The following is a 12,537-nucleotide window of genomic DNA, read 5'->3' as shown; positions in this document are numbered from 1 at the left end:
AGTTCCCCATGTTCTGCCCTTCTCCCTACTATCTTATATAACAAGCCTCTTTTTACATGTTAATGACACTGAAATCAATCAAGTTTTTTACCTGTACAATAAAGAACTATTCTATTAAATTTTCAATTTCTCTAGAGAAAAGGAATTATAAACAAAACCAAAAGGAAAGAAAATATTTGCAATTCATTTGTCAAACAAGGAGTACCTCCAATATACAAAGATCTCCACAAACTAATAAAACACAAACAATCCACTAGAAAAATGACTAATATATTACAAACTTCCACCAAAAATATATTTTGACTACATATGAAATATTTACAAAAATTGACCACAAGGAAACATATGCTCAAAAATTTAAAAAGGAAACTAAAATTAAGCATAATAAAATCTAAAAAATTACTTCAAGTTAGCAGAACTGCTACTAGGAAATAATTTCTGCAATGAGTTATATATGCCTTTATTTCATTTCTCTTTATATTTGTATTCTATTCTTTCAAAATGACTTAAGACTTTTTCAAGTGTTTGTAAATACTCTCTTTAAAAATCATTTCTGTTAGCTCTTCTTAATGCTCTTCTGACTTGTCTCCTTATATATTTGAAGTTGGACATTTCCAGTAATTTCTTTGGTGTGCTTTAAATCCATCCACTTTAAATATTTCTATACAAAAAATCTTTCACATATGTACATTCTTTCCAAACCTAATATCTAAGCAAAAAATAAAATAAAGGAAATAAAGACTGATAAACTTGACTACATACAATTATAAACATCATAATCAAGTTTTTTAAAAACTGAGAAAAAAACATATGCTACAAATGTTTAATATATTTATACAAGTAATCCTTACAAATCAATGAGAAAATGAACAAAGAACATTAATAGGCATTTCACAAAAGAAATGCAAACATTTTCTAAAATGTAGACATGGTCAACATCATTAATAATGAGAGAAAAGTAAATAAAAATGAAATATTGTTTCTTTCTTATCAGACTGGCAAAAATTAAGATTGGCAATTCTCATTGTTGGCAAGGATATGAAAAAAGGAGTATCTCAGAATTGTTCCTTTTAAAAAGGAAAAGAGTACAATAGTAGGATGTGTATCTAAGAATTCTATGAAACTGTTAGTAATAATAAAAAAATTTTAGATGACATTAAAGGGACCTGATAAATACACTGTGGTATATATAGCCAATAGTATAGTATGAAGACATTAAAAATTATATCCATGGCTTACATTATAATCTTAGCATTATATCCTGTGCATAGCAGAAAATAGACACCAAGTATTTATTGAATAATTGATTACATAATGATTTATTTAATGAGTGATTGATTAAACACTGACAGATTGCTTGAGTGTACAGGTGAGTAAGTGAATGACTGACCAAATGAGTGACCCACTGGGGAACCAACTGACCTACTGAGTGGCTTGAGTGACTGACTGATGAGCTGAATAAATGAACAACTGAGTGAGTGAGTGAGTGAGTGAGTGAGTGAGTGAGTGAGTGAGTGAGTGATGACCCTACAGGATGGTCCTATTCACTTAAAACTGTATTTGAATTTGTCACTCTACACAAACATCCAGAAAGGTATTAAAACTTATTAAGCAAGTTCTGTCAATCACAAGAAGCATTTGCAATTCTTTTTGCCCTTGTCATTGATGAAAGTAATTTTTAAATGACCAATAGAGAAATATTCCCTGTCTTAGAAATCACAGTAGTTTCACAGCAGCCAATGTTGTAATAAAACAGAGTCTGGATATAGACTCAACTATACAAATAATTTAAAACACTATCATTTCACAGCAGCAGAGAAAAGATGGATTATTCAAGTGTTGGAACAACCACACAACTATCTAAAGGAAAAAAGTCGAATCCCATCCTATACCTTGCATCAATATAAATTCCAGATAAATCAAGAAAACATGGGAGAGTTTCAAAATATAATTTCAGGGTTAAGCAGGGACATTATTAGGATTTTTTTAAGTAATAAAAGGAATAACTAACAAAAAGAACAGCATGAAAACCAAAAATGTATGCACAACAACAACAACAAAATCACACTATAAACAGAGTTAAAAAGATAAAAAGACAACCTGGGGGAAATATTTACAATTCATTTCACAAACAGAGCTATTTTTCTTAGTCTAGAAAGAGCTCCCACAAATCAAAGTAAAAGGTCAACAATCAGACAGAAAATGGGCCAGGATATGAGTGAACAGTTCCCAGAAGAAAAATTCAAAGCAAATTAAAATTATGAGATTCTATTTTTCACATCTCAAATTGACAAATATCAAACCATCTGAAAACAGGTGTAGAAAAGTATAAGCTGACATTTCTATGGAGATCAATTTGGCAGTATTTATTGTAATTAATAACATATCACTTTTGAATCAGCAATTCCTCTTCCATGTAAACTAGAATTGTGGTACTGCACACGCATATTGACATTGCGGAGATAGTCACTACTTTCTGAATTCTAAAACATTTAAAATGTCACCTGTTCAGAGTAGATAGTATTTTTGAGAGAATAAAAAGAAGAGACAAATACAGATAACCCTTTCAAAGAGCTTTGCTTTTAAAGGGAAGTAGAAAATGCGGGAGTAGCTTGAAAGAGAATGTGTCAAGTAATGGTATTAAATTGGGAATTGGCAAACTAATGCTCACAGGTCAAATTCAACCAGTTGCCTGTTTGTAAATAAAGCTTTGTGAATCCCTTCATTTTTGTATTGTCCTTGGTTGCTTTTCCACCACAGAGATGAGTAGTTGCAATAGGGACAATCTTGCCAGCAATGCCTAAAATATTTACTGTCTAGTCCTTACTAGAAAAACTGCCAACCCTGGTTTACATCAGTGATTCTCACAGTCTGGTCCCCAAACCAACATCATCAACATCACCTGGGAACTTGTTAGAAATGCAGATTCTCCGGTCCCACTCCAGATCAACTGAAACAGAAACTCTGGGAATGGGGCCCAGCAATTTGTGTTTCAACTAGCCTTCTAGGTAATTCTGATAACAACCCGTGGGTTAGGCAGTAGTTCTAGCATAGATAGGAACTGATGAGAACCCATCTGAGGTTTGTGTTCACAAATATAAAGGGTCTTGAGAAGATTTAATAAAGCCTAATAAGCCTCAAAGAGGCTGTAAGAAAGGACTTAAAAGAAAGTGAGGAAAATATTATTGAAGACTGAATTAAAGGAGATCTTTGTTATATAGTAGGGGAAAGTTTGGCAAAACTACCACCGATAGTAATATGGAAAATAAAATATATACAGTTGATCCTTGAACAACACAGGAATTAAGGTGCTCATCCCTGTGTAGTAAAAAATATGCATATAACTTTGCACTCCCCAAAAACTTAACTATTGATAGCCTACTGTTGACCAAAAGCCATACCAATAACATAATCTATTAACACATACTTTTTAAAAAAATTTATCTTTATCGTTGAAACTATTACAGATGTCCTCTACCCTGCCCTCCTCCCTGGCCTTCATCACACTATTGTCTGTGTCCATATATGCATGTAAGTTCTTTGCTTTATCTCCCCCCACTCTCCTGCCTTCCCTCTGAGATTCGTCAATCTTTTCCATGCTTCTATGTCTCTGGATCTATTTTGTTCATCAGTTTATTTTGTTCATTAGATTTCACATATGAGTGAGATCACATGATACTGGCTTATTTCACTTAGCATAATACTCTCCAGGTCCCTCCATGTTGTCTCAACAGGCAAGAGATCCTTTTTTATGGCTAAATAGTATTCCTTGCTGTAAATGTACCAGAGCTTTTTTATCCACTCATCTACTGATGGGCACCTGGGCTGTTTCAAGATCTTAGCTATTTTAAATAGTGCTGCTATGAACACAGGGGTGCATATATTCTTTCTGATTAACACATACTTTGTATGTGATAAGTTTTATATACTTAATTTTTACAATAAAGTAAACTAGAAAAAAGAAAATGTTATGGAAATCATAAGGAAGAGAAAATACATTTATAGTACTGTATTTATCAATACAGTAGGTTATGTCATCTGTTGGTTATTTACTACTCATTAAGTGGCAGTGGATCATCATCAAGGTCTTCATCTTCGTCTTCACATTGAGCAGGCTGAGGAGGAGGAATATGAGGAGGTGTTGGTCTTGCTATCTTAGGGGTGGCAGAGGCAGAATACGTGGTGGAAGTAGAAAGGGACACAGGAGAGGCTGGCACCCTCGATGTAACTTTATGGAAATACATCATAATTTGTCTGACTTTTTTGTTTTTCATTTCTCTAAAAATGTTTCTACACAGTAGCAATCCTTCTTCTACCATTTGCTTTAGTTTCAGTGCCTGTATCATAGAAGGGTCCATGCCATAAAAGTCAAAAGCAGTCCTGAGATCAGAACCCTCCTGCCAGATTGTCTAATGTCAGTTTGTTTTCTGGCACTGCTTCTTTCACATCTTCTTCCTGATCATATGGCACTGGTTCTGAAGCACTCATCTCCATCAAGTCATCTTCTGTGAATTCCTCTGGTGTGGTGCCTATTAGCTCTTGAATTTCTCCAAGATCCATATCTTGAAATTCTTCATAACCACCACCTTTTTTGCCATATCCACAATCTCTTTTATGATTTCCTTGATTGGCTCTGTCATAAATCCTGTGAATTCACGCATAACATCTAGACAGAGTTTTCTCCAGCAGGAATTTATTTTAGCTTGATGACTTTCACAGCTTTTTCTATAACAACAATGGCATCTTCAAGGGTATATAATCCTTCCAGACTTTCATGATGTTCTGTCAATGTTCTCTTCCATAGTGTTAACAATCCTTTCCATAGTACTCACATGTAATGAGCCTTAAAGGTCCTTATGACCCCCAATCTGGAGGCTGAATTAGAAACAATGTGTTTTGGGGCAAGTAGACCATTTCAATGCCTTCAGTGTTGAGCTCATGGAGTGGCAAAGGGCATTGTCCAGTATCAAAAGAACTTTAAAAGGCAGTCCCTTACTGGCAAGGTACTTCCTAATTTCAGGGGCAAAGCATAAAAAAAAAAAAAACAATCCAGAAAAAGGACTCTTGCCCAGGCTTTCTTATATAACCAAGACTGGCAGCTGGTGTTTATCCTTTCTCTTCAAGGCTCTGGGGTTAGCAGCACTATAGATAGGAGCAGTTCTGATCATAAACCTGACTGCATTTGCACAAAACAGTAGAGTTAGCCTATCCCTGCCTGAAATCCTGGTGCTCATGTCTCTTCCTTAACTAATAAATGTCCTTTGTGGCATTTTCCAGAATAGGGCACTTAAGTCTATAATAAAAACCTGTTCAGGTAGATATCCTTTCTCCTCAATGATTTTCTTAATGACACCCAGGAACTCGTCTGCTGCTTCTGTAGAAGCTGTTTCTCCTATTATCTTGACATTTTTTACACCAAATCTCTTACTAAAATTAACAAACCGTCCTTTGCTGGCATTAAATTCTCCAGCATTAGATCCTTTACCTTCCTTTTAAGTTGTCATATAATGACTTCATTTTGGAATTATATTACAGTCCATAGTTATGCCTTTTTTATAAAAATCCTGCACCCACACAAAAGGTGCATTTTCAATACGAGATAAAAAGGTATTTAGCCAAAAGTACATGGCTTCCGTGCCTGCTGACATAGCTGCAGCAACAGCTTCACAAATTTTTTTTTACAGTGGTCCTTATGCTGGATTCATTAATCTTGAAAACATGGGCAACTGCAGCTGCATACTTCAATCTGCGGTACATGTCAAGCAATTAAACTTCTTGTGAAGAGCATTTCCAACATGGCACTTTGTATGGGTCCCATGGTGTTACTCAAGGTTATGCAGGAATCACAAGAGATTACTTTTACTGTGATACACAATTTACTGAAGAGAGGAACTGCTCACATGGAGATGACTAGTGTCACACAGCATTTTAAGCAGATACAACATTTGAGCTCACTGCAATAGCACAAGAGGTGGTTATGAAATTATTATAGTACAGTATGTACTACAGTTAATTTATGCAGTTATGTTTTAATACTGCATCTTTATTTTATTTACATTTAACTCAGCAGCAAATGGTGCTGTGTACTTCTGTGTTTGTGTACCTGTTTTGATAAATTTTAATTTTATTATAAGTTTGTGTATATTTTATGTTACTATCATAAAATGATAAAACAGATTAGTATCTACCTATATTTATGCATTCATGACATACCTAACTTTTTCTTAAGTTTTTCAATATTTCTAAGCTACGCAGTTCATCTGCAAGTTTTTCAAATTATCACATATCTCCAGCTGAGATCTTGGTCAACTGCCAGCATCAACTACCAGTCACATGAGTGAAGACACCCCCATATAATTCTAGTCCCCTACCTTCAGGTTACCCCCAGCCAACAAGTCTTCCCAACTGAGGTCCTAGACATTGTGGAGTAGAAACAAGCCATCATTGGTGTGCCCTATCTGAATTACTGACTATGAGTCTAATAAAATAGTTATTTTACGTTCACAAGTTTTGGGGTAGTTACGTCATGCAGCAATAGCAACCAGACTACCTACTGATGGAAATGATCTAGTAGACAGAAAAACAGAGACTACAAGAAAGAGAGGGAGAAATACAATGGCAAAGTTCTTGAATGCAAAAGGGGATGGATGCCTCTAGGCAACTAGATAAAGAAGCTTTAGATGTGGCACTGAACAGTTCATTCATTGCAAAGAGGAAAAGGGCAGAGTATAGGTACAGACACAGAATGGGGGAGGGTGGATATTGATGGTAGATTGTTATTTAGAAATATAGAGGTAAACACCAGAAGACACTGTTATGAAATTTATACACATTTTACATGATTCCACCTTTTTAAAATAAAGGGTTTTTTAAAAGATTTAGTCCATTCTTCACTTTCTAAATAAGAAAAATATAAGGTTCAATGATTTCATGACTGGCTCAAAATCACACACTATGTTGACAGCAGAGTCAGTCCCTGATCCCCTGATTTCCAAAACATCATAATACCTTTCATATGACAAAAATATTACCTAGTGGCATTATATTTCATAATCAGAACTTATTAAACTAAAATCAGTTAGTAAGCAACAATGAATACCCTACTCCCAAGGACTGATATTGAAAATGCAGGCTGAAAGATACCCTTGGGAAAAATCAAAATAAGCATTCAAGCAAAACAAACAGCCCATGGACTATCCCAATCTAGACTACCTCTGGTAGCTATACTACACAGGCTTCAAAAACAGATAATGCTTTCTTTTGCCCAATTCTCCAAAACTGAACACTCTTAACCATGCTAAACTTCAGTTTTAAGTTATCTATCAAGAATTTCTCTTCCTTTTATTTTTTTCAATTTTTTTCCTCACCTGAGGATATGCTTTTTATTGATTTTAGAGAAAGGAAGAGAGGAAGGGAAAGAGGGAGAGAGGGAGAGAAGAAGGGAGGGAGCAGGGGAAGAAAGAGAGAGAGAGAAACATCGATTGGTTGCCTCCTATACACACCCTACTGGAGATTGAGCCGCAACCCAGGCATGTGCCCTGACCCAGAATTGAACCTGCCACGCTTCGGTGTATGGACAATGCTCCAACTAACTGAGCAACACCAGCCAGAGCAATTTCTCTTCCTTTTAGAAATGCATACCTTATGATTTTATTCAGATTTTGCTAGTACAATAGCACCCAGGTCTCACCCACTTGATCACTAAATATATAATGCTAACCAATGAATGTCTACTTATTCAAATTATACAAATGCAGGGCTAATGTCCATAAGGAATAGCAATACTTGTGTAGTGTGAAATGAAAGGACACAGAAAAATGACAAACACTGTCGAAAATACCTCCCAGTTTTTATTATGCCCAAAATTCTCATCATTAGTCCCAGTGATAAGAGCTTTGGATAGAAGTCTCCACTGTTCAGCCAATTGTCAAATCCAAAGATCGTCTGTCATACTAGAAAGAACAAAATATTAACAGCAGTTATTTCTGCATGCGGAAACTAAGCAATTTTCTTTTCTTCAGCTTTTCTAGATTTCATACCAGGTAAAATACTAGCACACATTTTTAAGGCCTTTTTTCAGTTCTGATTCTTCTCATTTGCTGGCGATGACCAACAATGATCAACATTTTTAACCATTCTCACCTACCCATCCACTTGCTTCTCGTACTAACTGCTCCTTCTGTCTCCTCTGCCAATTCTTCTTTCACTCTCTAATTGCAGGCAATTCCCAAGGCTCAATCTCAGGTCTACTGCTCTTCACTCTGAGCACCACAGTCCCAGCCTTAAATTTCTCTACCAAGTTCTAGCTATGTGTCCCACTGTCTGGCTTTCTATTTTCACTTGACTATCCCACTGTCACGTCAAACTCAGCATATTCAAAATATATGTCCAGTTTATATCCGTATATCCTCAACCAGCTACTAACACTTTCATACCTATTTCTGTCAATACTGCCATTAATAAAATTCTAGTTCTTCCTTTGTCATTAATTAGCTGAGTAACCTTGGACACATTTTAAAATCTCTCTGGGTCTCATATTCCTAATGAACAAAATGTACACACTGTAGCCCAGATGTTCTCAGCTGTCTTAGAGTTGCAATATTTCATTTCCTCTGTCACAGAAGAGCAAAACCTCAAAGTCATCTCTTATTACTCTCCTTCCTTCCTGGCCCTCTGCTCCGCCCCACATCCTCCTTTCCTATCCAATCCAAAATAAAGCCTCGTGTGACATCTCTCCAGTCTTATTTCCACTCAGTGCAAATCCTCACTACTTCAGTCCTAGATTATTTTCCTCCTCTATCACTTCTCACTCCAATTCATACGATGCCTAGCATTGGTGTCTCTCTGATTTTCCTAAAATACTTCTTTTCACAAGCTCTTTCTCAATCCAAAATTTTTAAAGCTTCTCTGTTACTTATGGCGCAAAGTACATTCTTCTCTGCCCAGTTCTTTAAGGCATCCACAATCTAATTCCAACCTACATTTTCAACCAGATTTCTTACTACTCTCCCACACAAACCTTCATTTCAGTCAAGTTGTTTTATGTAACGTTCTCTGAATGTGTCGTGCATATTTTGCCTTTCTTTACCTCCTATACAAGTTCCTTCCTCTTATGCAAAATCAAATCTTGCCTAGATTTGATTCTACCTCCTCTCTGGAGTCTTTTATGCTCACTTGTGGCCTCAAATATCTATAACTTTCATTACTTATCTCTCCAATTACATTTTAAGTCCTCAGTGAAAGGAACCTATTTTATATTTTTCTACATCTCTTTTGGACATGGTAGTGTACCCTTTACATTGTATGTATTAATATTTGTTTGGTGACTGATTAAAGTTCCTTTTTAATACACAGCATTTATTGAATGCTCCCCATGTGCTTAGCACTCTGTGCATGTGCGCTTTTTGAAATGTAGGTATTGTTCATCAAAGCATACATAGTCAACTTGAAAAAATTTGGTTAACACTAGGGAAATAACTATCAAACAACCAAAGCATGGTATATAAGTAAACTATGCAAAGGTATTCTAAGGCTAAAAGAACTATAGAAATATAGAGAGGAAAAAAGCAATATTTATGAAACAGTTTCACAAATGAGATAGAATTTTAACTGGAAGTAGTCATAGTAATAGTAGTAGTAATAAATAATTAAAATAATTGATAAAACTTAAGGTGTCCTTAATGTGCCAGGCACTGGTCTTGAGGACTTTTCATGTATTAACTCAATTCTCACTACAACCCTATGGAAAAAATACTAGAATTCTCATTTTTCAGATGAGAAGACTGAGGCCCTGCTCAGTTATTCCACACCTAGTAAGTAGTGCAATAAAATACAGAACTGGGCATGGTGGAAGAAGAATGGAAAACATGAGTCAAAGTTAAAAAGTAGAATAAGTACAGCTGCTACTAGAAAATGTGGAAAGCGGTTTGCAAGACGAATGCAGAGAATGCTTATTGCGGGTATGTAGACAAAAGGCGGAATAAATATGGTAGGGATTAATGATAAAGTATCTTAAAAGCCAGAAAAAGGAAGTTAAATTTAGTAGATATAAAGTGGGAAGCCAGTGAAGATATGGGACAAGAGAATGCCTCAATAAGGAGCATTAGAGCGACATTTTTATTAAGAAAACTAGAAGGAAGAAATGCTGAATTCTGAGAGGTTGCTATGACTTTCAATATTTTAGGTTGAGATGAGTCCTGGGATTCAGGTGGTAAAGTGGAGTAAGCAGAGATATAGAGTGACAAAAGAAATATGGACAGGACATGTTGAATGGGTTAATGTAAGCGGTGAATTAAAGAGGTAGTTCTAAAATGATGCCTAATTTAAATCCTATATAACCAGGAGAGAAGGAAATTACAAAGGGATATAAAATAATGATTTTCATTTGGGGCATGTTGAGTTTGAGGAGATGGTCAAAAATACTAGAAGACCAGTACTATGACAAATGAGCAACAAAATTAGTTTTAAAATGAAAGAACTAGGCAGAAGTTATAAAGATATTAAATAGGACAGGAAATACATTAAGCCATGATCAGCTGGTACTAGCCTTGTATCAATAACTGTACCAATAATTTTAGTGGAGAGAGTATTAATTAGTGAACAACATTTTAAAAATGCAGTTTTTCCATTAAAAAAATTTTTTTAATCAGAAAAGCCAACCAAAAGCTAAGGCACAAGTTCTCAAACTTTCTCCATTCAAGGAGTCCTCAGTCTTAGTAATTTTTTCCCAGGAGCCCTAGGCCAAAAGAAATCCTCAAGTAGGTAGGTTCAAACCATTTAAGTGTTAATATCCTTGCAACTTACTGCCTGTTGGACACTGTACAATTTCTCAAACCTTGGAATTAAATCAGACATCACACTCTCATTGCCTGTATCATTAATTTTCATGCAGTATTTGCTTTTTATCAAAGCAACCTCTAAAAATACAGCTTTGCAAAGACATGACATTGTAGAAAGGAATGTGCCAATTTAATGTTGAAACTGTGAACTACCCCAAACGAATAGTTCAGGCCTGAATTCACTGGTGCTCTGGGGCACCTCAGCAAACAATTTGGGAAACTGGGAACAAAGGGGAGGGGCCTAAGAAGAAACCAAAAAACAAAAAAAAACACACCAACGTGGGAGGAGCAAAAGAAAGTTCTTAGCACAATTAACCACAAGAGGGCAGCACAACAGTTGGTAGGGGCAGCACAATGTGGGAGGGAGTGTCAAGGAGGTAAGTACAACCTTTCCATAAAAAAGCTATAAAATCCTATAACCAGTTAAAGACCTAAAAGTCCTTTTTCTCCTTATACCAAAGAGGAAGAAACACTGGTCACTGGCAGATAACCTTGCAGTCATTCTGCCCTTCTCTGAATCTCCTTGGCCTGCCCAGCCATGATAGTAGCCAAGACTTTTATAGTAGCCAAGCAACGTACTACTTTGCATGCATAATCTTATTCAACCTTCACAACAATCTTAAGAAAAGTGAGGCTCAAAGAGACTGTAAATAATACAACACCAGGATTCAAACCCAGATCTGACTCCAATGCCAGTGGTTTCCTATTCTGCCTCAAAAGCATCCCACCTGTCAGCAATAGCCAGGTGAAGGTAGAGAAAAGATATCAGTTCCCGTCCCATACCTGACACAGCTGTCTCAAATCACCAGGAAAAAACAGCAAATGGTCCTTAAATGGTTTCCCCAAACTACTCCTTAAACGGTCTCTAAAACACTATAAACTCCAAACACAGATCATTCATTTAGAGCAAAAACAAGCATTATGTGCTTATCTAGTCAGCAAGTATAACAGCTTTCCTATACAGGTAACTACATGTACTATTAAGGCAAATGTTGGACACATTCAGTTTGCAGAAATGTTTATTACACACTAATACCTATGTGCACAGACAAGCAAATGATTCTCACACTTTGTGGTAAAAAGGTGAAGGGGGTTGGGGGAGGGAGGCCAAAGGTTGATAATTCATCTTCAAATCTGCTGGGTGTTGTATCAGAATATTTGCAGTAACCCAACAACTCACTTGTACAAACCTATTATGAAACCAAAAGCAATCGTCATCTCTTTTATTTCCACTTCTGGTTTCCTTTTCCACATTTCTCTTTCCTACTATGTATGCCACACCTTAGCTGCTTCTACCCTTTCATTCAGAGAAAAGGGGTTGCTCCTGAGAGATTAATAACCACCAGAAAAGCAAACTGGGTAAATTCAACCGACACAGCAAACTTAGGCAGATAAAACCATCCAGGAAGCCTTAAATGTGGTAGCAGAAACCCCAGCAAGAACGGCTAGCGTGTTCTCTCAATAAGTATCTCTTAGTGCTAGAAAACGTTCCTCTTTGAAAGATCAAGAATCTCTGACTGCTTGAAGAGGAAGGGTAACCGACGACGCGTGTTTTTTTTCCGCTGCAAAGCCGCATTATTTGTATAATCAGCCGAGAAAAGAAACAATGTGTTTCTTAAAGGATCCAAGAGCAACAATAAACACCCCCAAGATACCCTCGCCGACCAACATGAAAAGTTCATCTCTGCCTTTTCCAGAG

The 12,537-nt window shown here is 36.2% G+C and overlaps 1 protein-coding gene across 2 annotated transcripts in view; it reads right to left on the bottom strand.

Moving 5' to 3' along the window:
* JAK2 (Janus kinase 2) overlaps positions 1 to 12,537 on the bottom strand; it is an 85,907-nt gene that overhangs the window by 72,288 nt on the left and 1,082 nt on the right. The window contains exon 1 of one of the 2 annotated variants that reach the window (XM_081152383.1): positions 7,841 to 7,897. The exons of the other annotated variant lie outside the window; for it this stretch is intronic. The gene's annotated coding sequence lies outside the window, so the exon portion shown is untranslated. Of the gene's footprint in view, positions 1 to 7,840; positions 7,898 to 12,537 lie in introns of those variants that run through there. 2 annotated transcript variants of the gene reach the window in all.

Source organism: Miniopterus schreibersii (genome assembly GCF_964146895.1).
Source record: "Miniopterus schreibersii genome assembly, chromosome: 11".
Classification (NCBI taxonomy): Eukaryota; Metazoa; Chordata; class Mammalia; order Chiroptera; family Miniopteridae; genus Miniopterus; species Miniopterus schreibersii.
Note: the sequence above shows the minus strand (reverse complement) of the source record. Positions and strands in the feature narration are given on the sequence as shown.